Source organism: Nannospalax galili, unplaced genomic scaffold, assembly GCF_000622305.1.
Source record: "Nannospalax galili isolate Female #2095 unplaced genomic scaffold, S.galili_v1.0 scaffold648, whole genome shotgun sequence".
NCBI lineage: Eukaryota > Metazoa > Chordata > Mammalia > Rodentia > Spalacidae > Nannospalax > Nannospalax galili.
Window position 1 is genome coordinate 768624 of NW_008360311.1, and position 21661 is coordinate 790284.

The following is a 21661-nucleotide window of genomic DNA, read 5'->3' on the forward strand; positions in this document are numbered from 1 at the left end:
GCCAAATGCAACAACTTATTCTTCACCTTAGAAGGAATGTCTCTGCATGCTCCACACCACTGAACTACTAGAAAGTTCACTGAGGTAGAAGGCCCTTGATTTTGATTGGATTTATTTCCCATCCTCTCATGTGCATATGCTTAACCAACAAGTCCAGACTGTCTGCTACCTCCTGCTCACTGGATCCAAGCAGCATAACATCATCAATATAGTGGACCAGTGTGATATTTTGTGGAAGAGTCAGGCAATCAAGATCCCTTCGAACCAAGTTGTGGCACAATGCTGGAGAGTTAATATACCCTTGAGGCAGGACAGTAAAGGTATACTGTTGGCCTTGCCAGCTGAAAGCAAATTGCTTCTGGTGGTCCTTATGAACTGGTACCAAGAAAAAAGCATTTGCCAAATCAATAGCTGCATACCAGGTACCAGGAGACGTATTAATCTGCTCGAGTAAGGAAACCACATCTGGTACAGCAGCTGCAATTGGAGTCACTACTTGATTAAGTTTTTGATAGTCAACTGTCATTCTCCATGACCCATCTGTCTTCTGCACAGGCCAAATAGGAGAGTTAAAGGGAGATGTGGTGGGAATCACCACCCCTGCATCTTCCAAATCCTTGATGGTAGCACTAATTTCTGCAGTCCCTCCAGGGATGCGATACTGTTTTTGATTCACTATTTTCCCTGGCAGAGGCAATTCCAGTGGTTTCCATTTGGCCTTTCAAGCCATAATAGCCCTCATTCCACAGGTCAGGGAACCGATGTGGGGATTCTGCCAATTCCTAAGTATATCTATCCCAATTATACATTCTGGTACTGGGGAAATAACCACAGGATGAGTTCGGGGACCCACCGGACCCACTGTCAGTCAGATTTCAGCCAAAACTGCATTTATCACCTGACCTCCATAAGCCCCTTCTTTAACTGGAGTGCCACAATGCTTTTTAGGGTCCCCCAGAATCAGTGTCAACCCAGAACCAATATCCAATAGGCCACGGGAACTCTGATTATTTCCTTTCCCCCAATATACAGTTACTCTAGTAAAAGGCCGCAGTGCAGGTCCCTCTGGGGAAGGATGGGTGAGAGGCAAACAGCATAACTCTTTGGTACTGTGACAAAGTCCTTCCTCAAGGGCCCCCCATGCCTTCCCTTCATTCAAGGGGTTCTGGGTCTGTAAACTGTCTCAAGTCTCGAAATTGGTTGACTGAGCAAGATTCTCTATCACTGTCATTCGTCCTAGAGCTTTTCTGCTTATACAGATCAAATAAAAACTTAGTAGGCTTCTAATGTATGTGGTCCCTGGAAACACCATGATTGATTAGCCAGTACCACAGGTCCATTCGAGTCATGCCATTCATTGTAGGTATTGTTTTGCCTTTGTCGCCCATTATGATAAGTACGCTCACCTTGTCTTTGGTAATTCAGTACTGCTACCTGACCCCTACTTCGAGGTCCTGTTACACCTATTATATTTACATTTAATTTATGCAATTGAGCAGCAGCATCTCCAACTGTAAGATTCTGCATAAGGAAAAGAGCAAAAACAAAGCTCTTCAAACGTTCTGGTGTCTCTCTCAGTACTTTCCATCTTATAAAATCAGTAAAAGGCATGTCCTCTGGGCCCTCCCATTGTGGAGGATTTGGTGTTGCACTGAGAATCCACTCGAGCATACCAATTTGCCTAAGCCTTACAGTCCCTTCATCAACACTAAGCCAAGGGATATCAGGTATCTCCAGCTCTCTGTCACTAGGCCATCTTTTGATAAATACCTCAGCCAACCAATCAAATAAACTTTTAACACCCTTTTTAACTGCACAAGCTTCCATATTAAACCTAGAATCTCCAGTCAGGGGGCCCATGTCAATAAACTCAGCCTGATCCAATTTTATGTTCCTTCCACCATTATCCCATACCCTTAAAATCCATTCCCAGACATATTCATTAAACTTCTGCTTGAATGAATTTGCAAATTCACTAAGTTCTTTAGTGGTGTAGCGTACCGCCTAATGGATCACACTTTCTATCTCTCCTCTAGGGGCCTGCTTAGCTTAGAGTCTGGTTATAGGTCTAGAGGCAACAACAACTGGGCCCTGAGGAACATCAGCTTCGTCTTGCTGAATGGGATTAGCTTCCTCAATGGGATTAGTTTCCTCAGGCAAGGGTGGGGAGGGTGGGTTTGCTGAGGGTGGGGAGATTAATTCATCAGGTGAAGCAAATTCCTCAGAGTCTGAGGATTCTAAATCCTCAGCCTTCTCAGGGTTCTCCCACACGTCTCCATCCCACGTGTCAGGATTCCAATCTTTTCCTACCAATGCCCTCACCTTTACTGCTGACACCCTTCAAGGCTGGGAATTAAATTTGCATTGAAGGTCAGCCAAACCTATAATAAGGGCTCCAGCTTGATTTTCTGCAGCTTTAGATCTCTGGCTGCTGGAGAGAAGATTCTCTTCCAGGGCACACTTGGGAACTTTTAAACTGTTGATTCCAATCTGGATCTTGTTAATTTTATTATTAAGCTCATTGTTTATCTTCATCACTTTATCCAGAGATGCTAGAAGTAACCAGCCAGCATCATTATTTTTCTTATTTTTCCACAAATTGTCAAATGTCTTATGTATAGAGTCACTAAATTTCTTGCTCTTCACAAGAGGTGAGTTAGAAGACTCAAATACATCTGTGTCCATAATCGTTTCAAATAGTCTACACCATGGATTTTCAGTGCTCTCCATGCTACCTGAAGACTCTGAGTTGGACAGCCTGCTCCAAATACCAACAAGCCCATTAAAGAAATGCATCCTTTCTATTCTGTTTCTCTAGCACCACTCCTGGTACCACAATCTGTATTAGTTGGGATTCTCCAAAGAAACAGAACCGGTAGAATGAATATATATGTATAGAAATTTAATCAGCTTAGCTCACAGGATAGAGTCTGAGTAGTCCAACAATGGCTGCACCACACTGGAGAGGCTGAGAATCTCTAGTCGCTCAGTTTGGTTGTCTCAGTAGTCCCGATCTGGCACTGAAGGGACTTCAATTGCCTGACAAATTCCAAAAGATCAGTTAGTCTTCAGTCTACAGCAGCAAGATGAACTCACCAGAGAGAGAGAAGGCAAGCAGCAAGAAGCCAGGTGTTCTCCTCTGCCATGGCCTTTTATATGGGCTGCCATCAGAAGGTAACACCCACTTTTAGGGTGTGTCTTCCAGCTTCAGATGATCAAATCAAGAAGATCTCTCATTTCAGTTAATCCCAGATCCAGTGAAGTTGACATCCAGGATTAGCCATCACAGGGGGTATGCATGTGGATGTGCATATGTGTGTAGGTATGTGAATGTGTGTATGTCTATGTGAATGTGTATGTGTGTGTGTATTTGAATGTGTGTGGGTATGAATGTTCTGTGAATGTGCATATGTGTGTATGTGTATGTATGTGTGTACATGTGAGCATGTGAATGTGTGTGGGTATGAATATTATGTGCATGTGTACACGTGCACATGTGAAATTGTGTATGTGAATGTGTGCTTATAAATGTGCTTGCATGTGCATGTACATGTGTATATGTGTGTGTGAGTGTGTGCATGTGTGTCTGTGTTTGTGAGTGTTTGAATGTGTGTGTGTATATGTGAGTGTGGATATGTATGGATATGTGTGTGTGCATATGTGTATATGTGAATGTGTGTATGTGCATGTGAGTGCATGAGAAAATGTGAATGTGTAAGTATATGTATATATTTGAATGTATATGTGGGTATAAATGTATACATTCATTTGTGTGAGTGAATGTATATACTGAGTGTGTGCATGTGAATGTGTGTGCATGGGCATATATTTTGTATGTATATGAGTGTGTGTGCATTTGTGTATATGGGTGTGAATGTGTGTATATATGAGTGTGTGTGAATGTGTGTTGTATGTATGTGTATATATATGGGTGTGAATGTGTGTATGAATGTGTGTATATATGAGTGTGTGTGAATGTGTGTTGTATGTATGTGTATGTGAGTGTATGTGAATACGTGTGTATGTATACATGTGTGAATGTGTGTGTGTGAATGTCTGTATGTGAGAAAGTGTGTATACATGTGTGAATGTAAGTTTAGTAATCATCTTCTGAACCTCTGCAGGTCCCTCACTGGGAAGGCTTTCCTATATCCAAATATAATTTCTCTTGGTTGCAACCCTTAATAAGCACAGTTTCTATCAGAATAAATGCAAAGCATGGGCTCCAGTATTCCTTCAGACCAGCCTGGCTTCATTATACAGAGATGAGGTAGACATTGTTATTTGAGGCACCCCTGACCCCATGTATTTCCTCTGTGACCTATCATAGTGCCCTAAATAGCATTACAAGCAATTCATTTCTTTGCTCATTGAAGCCTTGTTAAGAGACAGGCTATTAAAATGTAAATATCTCTGAGGTAGGAAGCATCAAGTAATGCTTTTCTGCTCTGTTATGACAGCTAGTTGAGGTTGACTAGATCCTTCAGAGAAAAAAGCTTTGAAATCCCATATACCTGAATTTGAATCTTGGCGCCGTTGTTTAAGAGCTGGGTCATTTGAGTGACTTCTTTAACATCTCTGTTTTCTCTTCCAAAAAATGGTTGTGGGGGATAATACTAGCCTTTAGTTTTGATGGAGGGAATAAGTATTGAAGAGTACTGAACACGATGCAAATCTCTTAAGGGAGAGAGGTCTAAAGTAATTTTCCTTCCGCTTTTTCTGGCCCACTCTCCCCTCCCCTGGAATTTGCTAGAAGGAGAAGATATGAGTAAGGAGGAATACTCCAGGTTGCTTTCTCCAAACCCCTCAGTACCCCACCACTTCTTTTCCTGGTTTCTTTCTTCTCACATTACCATGGGTTTTTTGCTTCCTACCCAGAGTGCACTGAAGAGAGAAACTTGGCTTTCAGTACCAGGCTCTCCTCATGTGGGCAGTGGGGCAGCCAGATGCCATTCCTTGCATTGCCTCAGAGCGGGTGAGATTCGGGCATCATGGCCTGGCACAGCCTCGATTCGAGTGTGCCAAGGCTCACGCTGTGCCATCACGCCGCTTCCTCTTCTGAAGTCTGCTACATCCACAGATTTAGGAACCAGCTTGATGGAAGGGAATGGGCACTGGGGAGTTTTGGAGCATCAGTCCTTGCATGCCATCTGTAGCTAGCTTTATATAGAGCAGGGAAAAGGGACAGGCCAGGATGCAATGACTTGCTTTATTTGACTTCAATGTGAGGAGAGGTCAAGCGGTGTGGGATGCTAAAATTGTGTGAAAGGAGGTGGTTCTTCCCGCCTCCTCCTTGCCCCACCACAAGAGAGTCTAGTCTGTTGATCTGATGGCCATAAGAGATAGATGCCAGCTTGAACTCATGGGTTCTGATACAATAAAAGGGGATGCTATTATGCTGGATAATAGGGAGAAAGATAAGAGGCAACATCCAACTGCTGGAGGGCATTGGTTCGTCTTCTGTCTCCGTAGGTTTGAAATGAGTCCACGTAGGTGGAGAATGCTTGGGAGGAGATCTGTCCTCTTCTGTACTGAAGGGTAAGGGACACACACTGTAAGGGTGCCTTTCAAGGTGATGTATTTGCTGTTCTGTACTTCAGCCATCTAATCTGAGCTCTACAAATTAAAGTGTTAATTCTCTGCCACACAGGAGATTGCTACTCTGCCTCTTTGGTCAAGCGATAGCTCAAGACAAAGAGTCCAGGGACATGTTTGAGATCAAATAGATAGAAGTGATGGTTGAATTCATCCTTAAAACTCCTCTCTTCTGTCTCCTTTTCTATGTAGTTGGATAGAGTATCCATCATGTTCTCCTGTTTCTTGTTCTTCAGGACTGCCTGCCTGCCTCTGTCCTTTCATTTGGCACTCCGATTTCTGCCTATCTCTAAATGTGAACTTCCCTACTGGACCGTAGGTCTTTTGAGTCCTGGTTTGCCTTGTCTATCATTATATCTTTTTAGGAAAAAAATATTTTATTTATTATTTTTATTTTATGCATATGAATGTATTGCCTGCAGGTATGTGGGTGCCCTTGTGTTGTGCAATGCCAGTGGAGGTCAGAAGAGGGCTTTGGATTCTCCTGGAACTGGAATTAAGGATGGTTTGTAGCCGTTATGTGGGTGTTAGGAATCGAACCCGAGTTCTCTGCAAGAGCAGTCAGTGCTCTTAACCTCTGAGCCATCTATCTAGCCCCCATTATATCTTTGTATGTCTATCTCTGAACTGAGGGCAGGCCGGTGGCCCTAATCTAGGGCTTACCAATGATAGGGGTCCAGGCTAGAGGCAGCTTCCATTTGAGTTTGGAGCTACTGATGCTAATGCATCTCAGGTGTTTGAGAACATACTCTCTCAATAGATATAAAATCAGTATTTTTATTAACACGTGATCCAATAACAGCTCCTCTAGGTCATTGTTTTGAAGCTGTTCTCTACAGTCTAACTATCAGCTGGACCCAACCTGGAGGGAGGCTGGTCTGGACTGGAAAAATTCAAAGTTTAATTCATTCTCACAAGTGATCAGTCAGATAAGTCTCCCAAAGTTCTAAATGTACTTTGAGAGGGACATCCCCTTGAAATGCCAGAGGCAGTCTTCCACCCTCTGCCACTGTTTCTAAGAAGGATGTCACATTTGTTTGGAAGGTTTCCCCCCCGCCCACTTCTCTCTCCTTTCTAGGACTCACATCTCTAAGCTCTGGTGTGTGCTTCCTGTTTTAACAGTCCTTTCAAAAGAACATGATTACACTTCAGGTCAGAAGAGAGATTCAGTTCCTAGATCAATAGAAAGAAAAAACATTATTTTTCTCAGACATGCACCTTTTGGGACCGTCCACATCTGTGCCTGGTTGAGAGGAGACTTGTGATTTGATCAAGGAAGAGTCAATCCTGTTAGCTGACAACAGCTCTACTTTGAGCCTTTGTATGGGTATTGCTGGCCTTGTTTCCCAAACTACTCCTTCTATTGAGTTCTTGGTGTTAGTGAGAAGAGGCTAGTTTGTACCTCAGTGCCTCCACTCATTCCCCAAGTAATTATTATCTCAATTTCTCTGGACCTCAGTTTCTTTATTTATGAACAGCAAGAACAGGCACTGTGACTACTTGCCATCACCACTGCAGAGTGGCCAGGCGTCAGATCAGGTGCTTTGTAAAGCTTGCTGATGTTGGAAGAGTGGAGGTACTTGCTCAGTGGTATCAGGGAAGGCATATACTATGGTGTTCTACATGTAAGTTTTGGATCCAGTAAATCAAAACCCCAGTTCTTACTGACTTGGGAAGCCAGTTATCTTTCCTATGTGTCCTCTTTTATAAGATAGGCATAATATATACAGCTAAGAATTGCTATGAGGTTTACTTGTAGCTTTCAATAACTGTACTATAGTCTGAACTGTACTTGTCACTTGAACTTGTATCTCACTAACTCTTAGACTGTGGCTGACTCTGTTGGGTGCAGCATGTCCACAGCTTCTATATTTAGGGATAATTTATCAAAACCACACAGGGTGTGCAGCTGAGCTGTTCCTGTCTTCTTTCAGAAAGCACACTTTGTTCTGAAGGGCTATACTTACTTAAGCCTAAAGTCATAGCCCCTGTGAATCAAGGATCTCAAACTACAGGGCCAGGCAGGTATCGTTGATATGTGAATCAGCCAATGTAGGTGATATCAGAGAAGAGTGGAGCTTGGAGTAGACTGTTCATCTAAATGCCTCTAAATTCAAATACACAAAATATAACTGATCAGCTATTTTATAAAACAAGTAGCCTATTTTAGCTCAGAGAATGCTAATCTGAGATCCATGTTTATCATTCCTAGCCATTCTGGCCAACCCTACACAGTGATGGGTATTCCCTTACTACTTTGGTAGGCATGGGGTTTGGCCCAACCATCTCAACAAACAGATCAACATTATTTTTATAGTTGAACCTTCACTCTATCATGATGCAATTGAACTTTCAGGTAAACAGCCAAGAGAAACACTTGCTCTTGTGCACCAGGATGAGGGACGAGGATGCTCACACCAACCGGCTCAGTAGCAAATAGGAGAAAACTTCAAGTGCAACATGAGAAGTCAGTGAGCCTACTGCAGCATAATTGGTCATATATGAGAACAATATTGAGCAGGGAAACAGACAGGATAGACCGAGCTGATAACACACTCATTAAGAAACAGCAACAGCCAGGCATGGATGCCCATGCCTTTAATCCCTGAGTTTGGGAGGCAGAGACAGGCATATCTCTGTGGGTTCAAGGTCAACCTGGTCTACACAGTAAGTTCCAGGCCATGCAGAGCTATACAGTGGGACCCTGTGTCAAAAAAGAACAAAAACAAAACAACAACCAAAATGGAACAAAGCTCCAGTATCCTGTAGGGTGATAAAAACACTGAAATAAAGCATACGTTTTAGGAAGACATATAAAGGAAGTCAGATGGGTGTCATTAGCATGGTATCATGCAAAGAGAGTGGATAAAAGAAATACATCAATATTTGTATTGTTTGTAAGTACATTGCTGCTTATAACACTACTTAAAGGTGAAATAAAACAAGAGAAAACATTCTTCATCCCTTTCCAAATATTGTGAAGAATTTAAGAGTGCTTTGTAAAATCCAACATACAACATAATATAAGGCTTTCTAGTTCATTTGGTTGCTTTGATAAAAATCCTCTGACCACATACAACTTGGAAAGGAAAGGGTTTATTTATTTGGCTTATACTTCCAGGAGTCACAATCCATCACTGGAGCATGGAGGAATGCTGGCTTGCTCCCTGGCTCTCTTATAGGCTCATACACAGCTAGCTTTCTTATACAGCTCTGGACTACCTGCCTAGGGATGGCACTGCCCACAGTGGACTGGGCCCTCCTACACTGATCAACATATAAGACAATTCCACAGAAACATACCCACAGGCCAATCTGATCTGGGCAATCTTTGAGTTGAGACTCCTTCAGATGACTCTAGGCTGTGTCAAGTTGACAACTGAAGCTAAAATGAGGACATATAGGTTACTTATTGCTAAATTTACTTGTTGCTAAATTCCTGGGTGCAGGCTTATGGGTTACCATTGGCTGGTTGTACACTGTAGACCATTAAAGAAATGGACTCAGTTCCTCCACTCTTTGCCCTTCTCTGCCTTTAGCCCTTCAGTGAAGAGGCATATAAATAACATCAACATATTGAAGGTTGAATTATAAACGTGACCGTATGTAAATGCATATGCCCATTCCTCCTCATACACATGCACATGCATCATGATACCATACACCTCAAATTGGCTAGTACTGGCTTTTGGAGCATTTGTTGATTTGTTTTATAGGCACAATTCTATTTTCTCTGATAAGGCAGGTGATATTCACCTTTAGGGCAATTAACAACTGTCTCTGATGTCCTGCTCCTTCTAGATTTAACAAAACAAAGTTAAAAATAGTGACACATATAAATACACATTCATATGCATCCATATATGTGATTACTAGTGGTAAGTGGGAGTTGTTTTAGGTGTGAGAGGTATTTGTTACTATTAAGCTTCAACCATGTGCCAGTGTCTATAGGGCTGGGAACATGGACATGACTTTGCCAACCTCTGCCTAGGAATGCTCTCATGCAGCTTGGTAGATGGATGGCTTATGAAACATCTGAGTGAGGGGGTTGCCTAGAGAATGTACTTAAAGCATAGGTAGAAGAACCTCATTCATCCTCATAGGTAGGAGAATGTCAGAAAGCGTTCCTGGAGGAGGTGGTCTGTGACTGTGGAGGAAGTATAGAAGGCTGAAAGAGATAGGTGGGCAATGTGTAGTCTGCCTAGCATCTCTGTAAAGCGGGAACGGAGAGAGCCTGGATTTACTGGGGGCCAATGAGCAGCCCCTTGTGGACAGTTACAGCATGTGTGCGCTGGAGAGGGGCAGGACTGAAGCTGGCGAGGGAGGCAGGAGCCTGCTAATGAATGGCCTTATTACAAGGCATTTGGATTTTATCCCGAAGTCAGTGGGGAGTCATTTAAGGATTTAACAGTTAGTGATATGAGCAGATCTAAGTTTTAGGAAAATCACTCTGCCACAATATAGAATCTTAGGGGAGGGAACTGGGCGGGAGACCAGTTACAGCCAGTTTCCCTATTCTTTCCAAACATTGTCCCTACTCTGGGTCAGCAAGGGATTAGCCTCAATATCTGGTGGGGAACCCTTTCTTTCCCCTTCCTCCTGTTTAAAATGTCAGCTGAAAGTCTGTGTGAGCAGCTGGGCGTCACACAGTGGAGTTCTGTGCCCAGCCTTTGTGCTTGTGATTTTAGAGAGGCATGCTTCTCTGGACTTTGCTTTTTGGTTAAATCAGGAAAGGCTTTTGTGAAGCTGCTAGTTTTTCCTGAGGTGAAGGAGGCAGTAGTTACTCCTGGAGATCTGAGTTTGTTGTCTGGTTTCTGGGCTCCGTATCATCCTGAGCCAGGTCAGATCTTTGTGGTTCTCTGCCTGCCTTTCCTGACAGGCTGAATCTGAGCCTTTTCCTAGCTTTGAGACCAGCGGTCCCAGGTGTGTGGTGAAACCCTGTCTCTTCTAAATGATGCTAATGGTTAATTAATGAATCTTTGGCCTGTAAAACAAGTTTGGGAAGAGATTGTTCTGCTTTCTGAGTCCCTGGAATGATGATCAGAGGACAGGAGCTTGAGAGACAGCTCTCAGATGTGAAAAATGCTGCCCGTTGCTGTGACATTTTGTCCAAATGTCTGATTTTTTTATGTTGACTGTAATAACCACAAGTCTTTCTAGTCAAAGAGACCCCTGGGTAATGTCTAAGCCCACCAGCTGGGATGGTAACCATGGAAACCAGACACCTCAGGGTGTTTCCCCAAATTATGTGGCATGTTTTCCCATTTCCCTGGGACAGTTTAGACAAAGTTTCCACAGAAATAGGGGAAAGGCGGGCTCTCATGGATCTCAGTGGCCTAAAAGTCCTTAAGTTGAATTCTTCGGAATAAAAATTATGGAAGACTTGGGTTCAGAATCAAACACTGGAATACTGATGGAGCCATAGTCATGTGCTGGGGACTGTTCTCACCACATCCTTGGATTAGCCCAGTCATTCTCAACCCTGTTTCATCTGCACTCCATGAACTAGGAAGAAGATGGGAGAACATAAGCAGATGTCCAGGGCCACTGGGCTAAGGCAGGCAGAGCCTGCCTAGAGCTGAACGTCTTGGTATGTCGTTCTCCGTCACAGTGCGATACTGCCTCCTGCTTGACTCCAGTCCCCAAAGCTTGGACAGCCCCCTGATCACTCAGTCCAGCCCTGTCCTCTAGCACTCTGATTTTATTATCTATTTTCTCCTTTATTCTTTACTTATAAAGCAAAGAAAGGGCAAGGGGTTAAGTCACTTGTTACTATGGAGGTACTAAAGGCTTGGTTTGAGAGCCTCCCATCTAAAAGGTCAGAGGGGATCACTCCTTACCTCGCCCCTCCCTGCTTTTTATCACAGTCAAACAAAATACATCCATCCAGTTTGACCTAATGATACTTTTTTCTCCATCTAATACCCTGACTCATACCCCCTAGTTCCCTAAGGACCATGGTGCAGGGTCAGACCCTGACACACATCCTCTGGTTCCCTAAGGAACATGGTGCAGGGTTAGTTATGCATTTATATTTTATTTCAAAGAAAAAAATCTAGAAAGACATCATTCTCCTTGGTGACTAATTGGTTTTGAATGGGGCACAAAGGTGGGTGAATGGATTCCCTCTGGTTCTTGACCTGGCCTCTGTGAAACAGTGGTCTTGCTTCAGCCCACATGTCCAGGAGGGTCCTGCTTGGAGGGGGCTTATAGTATTGGGGGACAGTGAACTTGCCTATGAAGTAAGGTTTTGTCCACTGTTTAATACTCCAAATTCCTATTTGTACTGTAAGTCAGACACACGTTCATATAGTCAGAATTGGACTGTTGTTTTCTGGCTGTTAATTTAAGATCATGCACACAAAAACAACAGTGTCATGCATGCTCACATACACACAAGCATACATAAGCATGCACACACAACACATGGGCACACACATGTGCCACATGCAACATGCATGCATGCACACACACATGTGTAAATTTAAGTTCCTCCCAAAAGTCACATCTGTGTTGAGGATTCTGCAGGGTTGATTGATTAGAACATCATGATCCTGTGGTTAATGACTTCTGCTGTTCTGTGGCCTGTAACATTTCATGCAGCTGCTTCCACACTGGAAGATACCAATGATGCACACTTAACCTGTGATCCTGGGCATTGCTCACTCATATTTGACTAAGAATAAACTATGCCTTATTCACTTTGAGGTGATAGTTATGTTTTTCACTGAAATATGTGTACATATGTACAAATATGTACACATGTACAAGAAGTGGATGTAGGTACCCACACATGTGTATGCATCTATATGCACAACAATAGACACATATGCATATATGCAGACACACAGACACACAGGCACCACACATGTGCACATTTTCACACACATGCACAACACACAAACATAGACTTACACATATAGACATCTACACACATACATTACACTGATACACATGCACATATACATATACAGACAGATGTTCAGCCACACATGCACACACATACACACATGCATACATGTAAAATACCACTGGATTACACACACATGTGCATCCACATACATTCAATGTACAGCACACCAAAACATGCATTCACATACATGCACAACACAGTGACACACATGCACACTTGCACTCATGTGTTTATCCTGATCTTGAGAAAGGATCACCATACCCTGGCTCTCTCCTCCCTCTCAGGATTCTCCTTTGATCCTGGCTCTCATCAGGAGAAGGAGAAACAGGTTGGTTGCTGCACTTCACACACGGGGGCATCACTATTGTATAAAGCTGGGCCAGCTTACAAAGTATAGCCTCAAGTGCAGAAAACTTATGACACTAAGACACAGGAATGGCTTTGTATTCATCCCTACACCTAACCCATCCTGCACCTAACCCATCCTGCACCTAACCCATCCTGCACCTAACCCATCCTGTACCTAACCCATCCTGCACCTAACCCATCCTATACCTAACCCATCCTATACCTAACCCATCCTACACCTAACCCATCCTGCACCTAACCCATCCTGCACCTAACCCATCCTACACCTAACCCATCCTGCATCTAACCCATCCTGCACCTAACCCATCCTACACCTAACCCATTCTGCACATAACCCTTCAGCAAGTCCTGAGGCTCCACCTCCAGAGCAGCCTCCAAATCCCCTTCTTCCCATTTCCCTGTTCCACTTTCACCCAGGTCTCTACCATCTCCCACTTGGGTGCCCACAGTAGCTGTTCTGTTGGCCTCCCCACTGCTGTTCTGAACAGTATACACTTCGTTCTCTACTGGATTTGCAGAGAGATATTCATGAAGGGAGCCATATCAGTCCCCTGCTTAACACATGCCATTCACTGTTACAGTGAAGTCCTCCTCCTCTGTGTGGCCACAAGTCCTGTGTGCTTCACCTCTGCTGTGGCTTCTTCTACACATGTCATCTCACCAGCCCCCTCATGACACGTCACCGTCCTAGCCTCCTGCCAGATTCTCAGAGGCCACACTTGCTCCTGTTTCAGAGGCTCTTGAACTCGCTCCTCTCCTGTCCCAGGGCTGTCTTCCCTTGCTCACTACATGGATTCCTTTTCCTGCTTTAGATCTCTGATGAGTGTTTTCTCATCTAAGCTGCCGCTCTGCCTGTTTCTAAGCCAGCATCAACTCAGCCACCTTTCATCAGCTCAGCCTACTATGTCCCTCAATGTTCATCACCATCTATCCTGCCTCATGCAATTACTCACACAGCTGTAGTTATCAGACCCTCTGATTACTTTCTGTGTCTAGAAATAAGCTTGATAAGAGCAAGGTCAATTTTGCTTGCTTTACTGCTAAATCCTTCAGTCCTAGAATTTCAAGGCATTTACTAAATATTTGCTGAATGAACAAATGAGTCACTTCAACTCTGGGTAAGTGGAAACTTGCAAATCTTATAGTATCTGCTAAATCTGGGTCATCCATTATGGATGTCAGCAGCCAGTGCATAGTTTATGGAGACTTTTGGTTGGGAGTTTTATACAACCTGGAGATACACGAATTCCAGTGTCTACCGGCACCTCTGTCTTTCCCCCCAGACACCGCACCTGTGGACTTGATTTCTTGCTTGATAACACTCCTCACAGGAAAAATGAATTTGTTTCTGACTCCAGCAATGAGCATGATGAATGTGCCCTCCTCTCAGTTCAGGACCTCAATTTAAATCCCTTCCTGTTCATCTCAATCAGGAAGGTGTCTAGGGCTGTGTTTGATAGACCCCCATGCCCACAAAGAGTCCGTTATTCCTCCTGCACTGACATCTCCAGGCTGCACAGAATGTCCTCACTCTAGGCTATGCCTGGTTTTCTGTGAGGCATAGCCTGCCTTGTTCTATCACCCACAGGTGGGGGGGTGAGAATGTGTTCTGCAAGGCCGTTGAGCACACTGGGGGCATATAGATGGCCTCCTATCTGACGTGTCCTTAGCTTGTGGGCTTTTCTTTGAATTGTCCCGTATGGTCTACTGGTGCACATAGAAGTTTTGAAAACAAAATGACCTGAGATTCAAATAATTCATAGGGATATCATGGACTGTTCCACTGCAATGGGATCTCAGACACAGGACAACTCCTAAAATGCAGTTTGAGATCAGTCTGCCTAGGTTTAAGTCTTAGATATGACATCTTGGGAAAATAGTTTAGCCTGTCTGAACCTTAGTTTCCATATCTGTAAAATGGGAATAATAGTTATCACACCCTAAGATTCTGTGAGGACTGAATAGGATAAGATGTTTGACTCAGAGCGAACGCAGCATTTAGTTATTTGCCATGGCTACAAAAGAGAAAGCATATTCAAAGTCACCCAAAGTCCTTTTGTTGGCTGAGGGCAGCTTGTTAGAATATAAGCTCTATTACAAACAGAAAGGGTTTGTATATAACTTCACCTCAGTTTCCATGTTCAAAAAGTGGGCATTAAAAACACTTCTCAGGTTGGGAATATAGCTTAGTTCACAGGGTGCTGGCCTAGCATCATAGGTATCAACTTCAGACACCTAGGAAGATGAACCTCAAATGATCAATTTCCCCCATCTGACTGGCTGTGACCATGTCTATGGGGCATTTTATTGAATGCTAGCTGGTGTAGGAAGGCCCTGTCTGCTGTGGGTGGTATCATCCCTAGGCAGTGAGCCTAGACACAGGCCAGTAAGCAGCATTTCTCCATGGTCGGTGCTTCTGTTCCTGCCTCCATTTCCTGCCTTGACGTCCCTGGATGAGGGACTGTAATTTGAAAGCCAAATAACCCTTTCCTCCCAAAGTTGCTTTCAGTCATAGTGTTTATTATAGCAATAGAAAAGCAAGCTAGAGCACCTAATATACACGAAGCTCGGGTTTCAATCCCTAGCACTACACAAAATTCAAGTGTGGCATATAGCACATGCCTGAAATTCTAGTACTTGGGAAGTGGAGGCTGGAAGACCAGAAGTTCAAGGTCATTTTCAGATACATAGTGAGTTTGAGGTCATCTTGAACTACATGAGACCCTGCCTCAGTCTTACCCCCTCAGACTGTGAAAAGAAAATACAGACTGCTTAATGTAAGTCACACACTCAGAACACGACTTTTAGCGCTGTTCTCCTTTCATTAGTTTCACCATTATTGTTTCCTTTGCTGTCTATGTTCTCTGGGGCCTAGCACAGGATTTAAAATTTGGTAGACACTCTGCAAAATTGTAAGGAGTGAGTGAATGAACCAGGGAAACCTGGGTCTCTTGACTGGCAGGTCTGGACTGTCATCAAATCACGCTGCCTCAGCCTTTCCAAAGGTTGCTGCTGCCCAGGTTACGTTAGTGCCACTCAGCTCCCTGGACCCCCTGGGGGTTCTCCCTGTTCCTTTTCCCCAGCTCAAACTGGAACCTTTGCCATTGAAATGAACATCAGCTGATCCTGTGGGGGTCTTAGTTGGTAGCCACCTTCATGATCAGCTTGACCAGAGTTTTCAGGCTTCTAGGAAGTTCATTAGTTCTCTGATCTCTTTTGTGCATTTGGTCACAGACTCTTGGTTAATTCTGAACCATGACTGTCAAAACTCCTGTCTTCTTACTGGTTTTCATCCCTTCCTCTGACCATGTGCCTGTGTGCTATTCATTTGGGTCCTGCTAAGGGAGTGCTTGGCTAAGTTCTGGTCTTTCTAGAAGCCCTGCTAGCCTCTCACCTTCTCAGTGCATATTCATTTTTCTAGCCATGTACCTACTGGGTTTGCGATTTTACTCTGGACATCTCACACACACCATCTCTACCCCTAAACATCACTTTCCTCTCAAAGTCGTAAGATATAGAGGCACACATACTAAGTAGTCCCCATATGGTTCTGGAAAGTTTCTAGAGATTTTCGCTTTAAACTCTTGCTACTTGAAATCCCAGAATTCACAGTATTGACGTGGAGGGAGACATTTGCTCTTTGTTACTTCCATTCTTTCCTGTCCTCAACTCTTCATATTTTAGTATGATCCAGGGGCCAACAGCAGTGACATCGTCTGGGGACCAGATATGTGGAACTTCAGGTTCTGCTCCAGACCTACTGGGTCAGGACCTGCTTTCTAAATGGCCTTAGGCGGTTTGTATGTATCTGAAGATTTTCTGGGTACTGCTCCATCTGAGCTCCCTGAACTTCAGTGTGAAGGAGATTTCTCTTGGTTCTTGTTAAAAAGCAGGTTGGTCGGTTCTGCGCTCAGAATGCCAGGCTTATGGGACTGGATGCTACCCACCAATAAGCTCTTTCTCACACAGCTATGGATGACTGTGATCCAGCTAAGACTACTCTGATATACAGTGTAACTTATCCTCTGCTTTCAGGGTGGTACAGCAAATTATAGACATTTGCCAGATTTTTATGGGATCAAACTGAGTTTCTCTTGTTTACTTCTTTTCCTAAAAGTATTGTGATGGTTTGAATGAGAATGTCCCCCATAGGCTCCAAGTATTTGGACATTTTTGTCACCAGTTGGTGGTGCTGTTTTGGGAGGTCTTAGAAGGTGTGGCTATGCTGGAGGAAGCACGTCACTGGGGGTGGGCTTAAAGAGTTCTTAAGCCTTGCTGGATCTCCAGTATCGCTCTTGTTTCCTGTGCCTCCTGGAAGATGTAGAGCTTAGCTCCCACTCCTCCTCTAGCCACCTCTGCCACCATGCCTCCCCACCAAGATGGACTGTAATTCCCCTGGAACTGTGAGCTCAAATAAACTCTTCCTTCTGTAAGTTGCTTTGGTCAGTGTTTCTATCACAGCAACAGAAAAGTAAATAATACAAGTATAAAAAGGTGTGTGTGTGGGGCGGGGGGGAAATGAAGATGGTCGTTCTAACACTCAGCCTAATGGTTGAGCATATAACTCCTCTAGATCTCAGTTAATGAGCTAAAGTCCTTGTGCTTTCTTGACATCTTGTTAAATGTGTGTTTGGAAAGTGTTCTGTGCTGTTGAGTTTTCGTGTTTTCTGCAGGACAGATAATATCAAATAATCAGACCAAATCTTTACTTTTTTTTCCCCCCTCAAAAGTTTATCACCAATTCCTATGAAAGACTGAGCGAGTGCAGTGGGCCTGGTCCCTCCCCTCTGGTAGCCACACCCTCTACTGATTCCCTTCTGTGAAGGACAGGACCTACAATTTGCTTCAAACCAACAGAATACAACAAGGTAATGGAATGTTCTCTTTCAATCAGACACCCCACAATGTGGCCATTTATGCTGTCAAAGACTCTACTTTGACATCAGACTCTAGGTATGCCCCTTGTGGGCCGGAGAAACTAAATCTAGCTGTAGGGTGGACACAGCTCTGGTAAAGCCCACATGGCAGAGATGTAAGGATGACCTTTAGGGATAATGGCCAGCAGCCAATACAGAACAGCTGTAAAGATTTGGATCCTGCCAAGGCTGTATGATAGGGACGTATGTAGTGTTGTAGGATGGACCCAGCTCTGGGGAGAGCTTGAGCAAAAGCTTGTAATGCCCCAAGTAGAAGATTCAGAAAGTCCTGATAGACTCCCCAGTCACAGAAACCATGAGACAGTAAGTGTGGGTTGAAGCTTACTTACATGTTTGTGGTTGTCCGCTCCACAACCGTGGGAAACTAGCACTCTGGTCAGCTTCCAGTGACCTGCACAGGAGAGTTCATCCGGGGAGTTCTCAAGAGATGAATGCAGAGGAGGGGTCCACGAAGTGGTGGGGTGACCTTGACTTCCTGTTGGCGACCCTTTCAGCCCTCGTTTTCCCACTTCTAACAGAAATCAAAGCTAATGCGTCCACTTGGTTTAGTAAGGAGATAAGCGATACATGATACCCACTAATGTTCACAACCTGTTTAGCAGCTGAGACAAAATTTGCTAAATGAAAAGTATTTCTTTTTTCCTAACCAATTCATTTCTTTTTCCTGAGACACACGTCACTTTTCTAACAGTTTACTGTTTCAGTTTTCTTCTGAAATCTGCTGACTTAGGGTTTCTTGGAAAACCAAACAGTCACACAAAGAGATGTAATTATGTTTCCATTCACCAAAAACTAGGGGTTACAGCACAGAAGACCCTTAACTCTGGGAAGACCAAGACGCAGTCTGTCCCTGTGGGGAGAACCAGCACCCCAAATACATGTGTGTGTATGTGTGAAATGTTGATCAATAATTCATCTAGAAGTACTTCCTGTCCCCTGCACAGCTATTCCAGATCCCTCTAGTCACTGCGCCATGTATATTGTTTTCCAGACAAGGGCTTGTTCACCTTGAAAGCAAATGACTTTCAAGAATGAAGGTCAGAGAGTGGGGTCAGGGAGGCAACCTAGATCGGCTGGAATGGAAGGGAATGCTGGATGTATTCCCTCGCTGTAGGGCTGTGAAGCCATGCCCTGCCTTGGTAAAAAGTAAACCTGAACCCTCTTTATCAAATGGAAAAGGTTAAATAGCTGTGCTCACCAAGCAAAAGGTTGGTTTGTAATGGGTTCTCTAGGAGGGAGCATACTGCTCTCTACACTCTCTTCTCACATCCCCCAAGCTGATCCTCTAGGCAGCAACACCACTCGCTCCTCTGAAGTTTCTCTTCACATCTGTCAGGTTGAGGAAGGAGAGTCCAAGTGGCCATCTCCTCCCTGCCTCCCTTCTCAGAGTGCTTGAAATGGCATAAGGAAGCAAAAATCCAGCTTTCTGAAAGTGGTTTCATTTCTCCTATAGTTAACATAGGACCCCAGGGTAGCATTTTATAAGATGAGTAAAGTTTGAATGGTGCCGAGACATAAAGAGGGAAGTTAGCAATTTGGAGAAGGAGATGTTGGAGAGAATGAGTTGCTTGCTGACAGACTGATCCCATTCTTCCCTTCCTGAGAAATATTTTCCAGTTGTGACCAGGGCCTGCCTGTCTCCATCCCAGAAGACAAACCTTAGGACGCAGATGCGTGCAAAACCCCAGCTCCCCATGCCTCAAATTCAGCTGTGACAGCAGGAGAAAGCAACCACCCTGCACAAGCCCTGGCAAACTTCTGCCTCCGAATGAGTGCATAGCAAGGCTGTGGTAAGGGTGCATGTGAGATGAGGGAGAGGAGATACCATGGAAAGAGAAGGAACCATGGTATGAGAGTACTCTGAGCTGATTGTAGCAGTTCAATGCAGTTGCTAAATCTCATTCACAGCATGACATACCTCACACAAAAAGGAAGAACGGCAAGTGCTATTGACTCCTCCCCTGGTCATTTTTCAAATCAGAACACAAAGTTTAATTTTCCAACCTTTAAATTTTTCTACCATATAAGGATTTTCCCCATGAGAAGTTCTGTGGTTTTCTCAAAGATTAATCACCAAGAATGAAATGCCATTCCCAACCCAACCATGCATTCTATTGAAGAGAAGCACACACCTTGCCATACCTTGTCTGACAGTTCTGGGTAAGTTTAGGGGTACGGGACAGTATGAGACAGAATGGATTAGAGACTGGGGAGATATTCCCAGGATCTGAGAGATTTAAAGAAACGGAGAATCGGCATAGGGATCCCTGAAGAGAAGCAGGATGGGAAGAGAAGCAGGGTTAGCCCAGCACTCAGACCTAGGAGGTCGAAGATGGATTTCCCTGGGTGGTTCCATTCCTCACCTCCTTCTACTTCTTGACCTGGCTGTTTTTTTCCCTGACTCCAAACGTACCTTGATGGTTAGGTGCTAGAAATTTCATTCAAATTACTTCCACTGTCTGGACAGTTTCTCTCATCTGTAAATTGAGGGGGTGAACATATCTTAAGGGGTGCCTTCCAACTCCAACAGGCTATGCCTCAAAAGACTGTGAACCAGGCCAAGAAACAAGAAAGACTAGAAAGCACCTTTCTCCTAAGTACTGCTTGATGTTTTCTCCCTCTCCTCCACTTCTGCGTGTCTTCTATCCCCTCTCTCTAGATAATGTGCACAGGGCCCTAAAGCTTGGCTGGGCTTTGTAAGGTGGAGACCTGTGATGTCAATTCTAGGATTAGAAAGAGCTCAAGGTTAAAGGTCTCAAAGCCATTCTCTGGATTTTCCAGCTATGTCATCACCTAGCTAAGTTAACCTTTCCTTTATTGCTCCAAATCAGCATAAGCCCCTAGTCCACCTGGCTGTATAAAAGAATCCTTCCTGATGGTCCTCTTTTCCAAACTTGTATGTGGGTGCATGCACATGATGTGGTATCTCTGAGCATGATTATTGTATGTATATATACATAAGAGGCTCTCTCTCTCTCTCTCTCTCTCTCTCTCTCTCTGTATGTGTGTGTCTGCATGGTAGGCTGTCTCTGGGCTTATCTAGTGCAGAGAACCATTCTGTATGGTTGACTTTATCTCTGTCCTATTGTACTCATATGATTGGACTGCCTTACCACCATGGAACTGGTTTGTTTCTAAGACTAGTCCTTTCTCTGGCTAACATGGTGATTAAAACTAAGGTGTGGGCCAGGCGTAGTGGTGCATGTCTTTAGTCCCAGCACTTGGGAGGCAGAGGTAGGTGGATCTCTATGAGTTCATGTCCAGCCTGGTCTACATAGTGAGTTCCAGGCCAGCTTGGGCTACAAGGAGACCCTAACTCAAAAAGTCCAAAAAAAAAAAACAAAACAAAACAAAAAAAACCTCCCCGCAACCCAAACAAAAATAAAAAACCCCACTAAGGTGTGAAGGTAACAGAAGGGAATTACAACTTAAAATAGAAGATTTAAACAGGATACAAGGTGACTTAATTTCTCTCTCTTTATTCTCTCTCTTTCTCCTCCTTCTGATCCTCCTTCTCTTCCTCCCTTCCCATCACTTTACATATTCCTGCTTACAACATGAATGCCTTTGTTTATTTTATACTGACATTTAGGCTGTTCAGACTTCTCTGAATTTTCAAGGAAACAAATGAGAATCACTCCCCCCAACCTTCTCCCCAGGAAATGTAGCTGTGATTTCCAGAAACATAACTATGCCTACGATGAAGAGAGGTGACACTTTCATAGAGTAAGGTGTGCTGTCCTTGTCTGAGTATCTCCATTGGCCTCTTCTGAATGCTTTATGCAGCGTCCACTCCATGACCAAGGGTCTCCCAGCCCCCAACTATGAATATGTAAATATTTCATTT

The 21661-nt window shown here is 43.9% G+C and overlaps 1 long non-coding RNA gene across 3 annotated transcripts in view; it reads left to right on the top strand.

The window, feature by feature from the left end:
* The window catches only part of LOC103727025, a 110331-nt gene that overhangs the window by 35294 nt on the left and 53376 nt on the right, over positions 1-21661 (top strand). For 2 of the 3 annotated variants that reach the window (XR_003848042.1, XR_003848043.1), the window contains exon 3: positions 17608-17745. The exons of the other annotated variant lie outside the window; for it this stretch is intronic. This is a non-coding gene — a long non-coding RNA (uncharacterized LOC103727025). The remainder of the gene's footprint in view (positions 1-17607; positions 17746-21661) is intronic. 3 annotated transcript variants of the gene reach the window in all.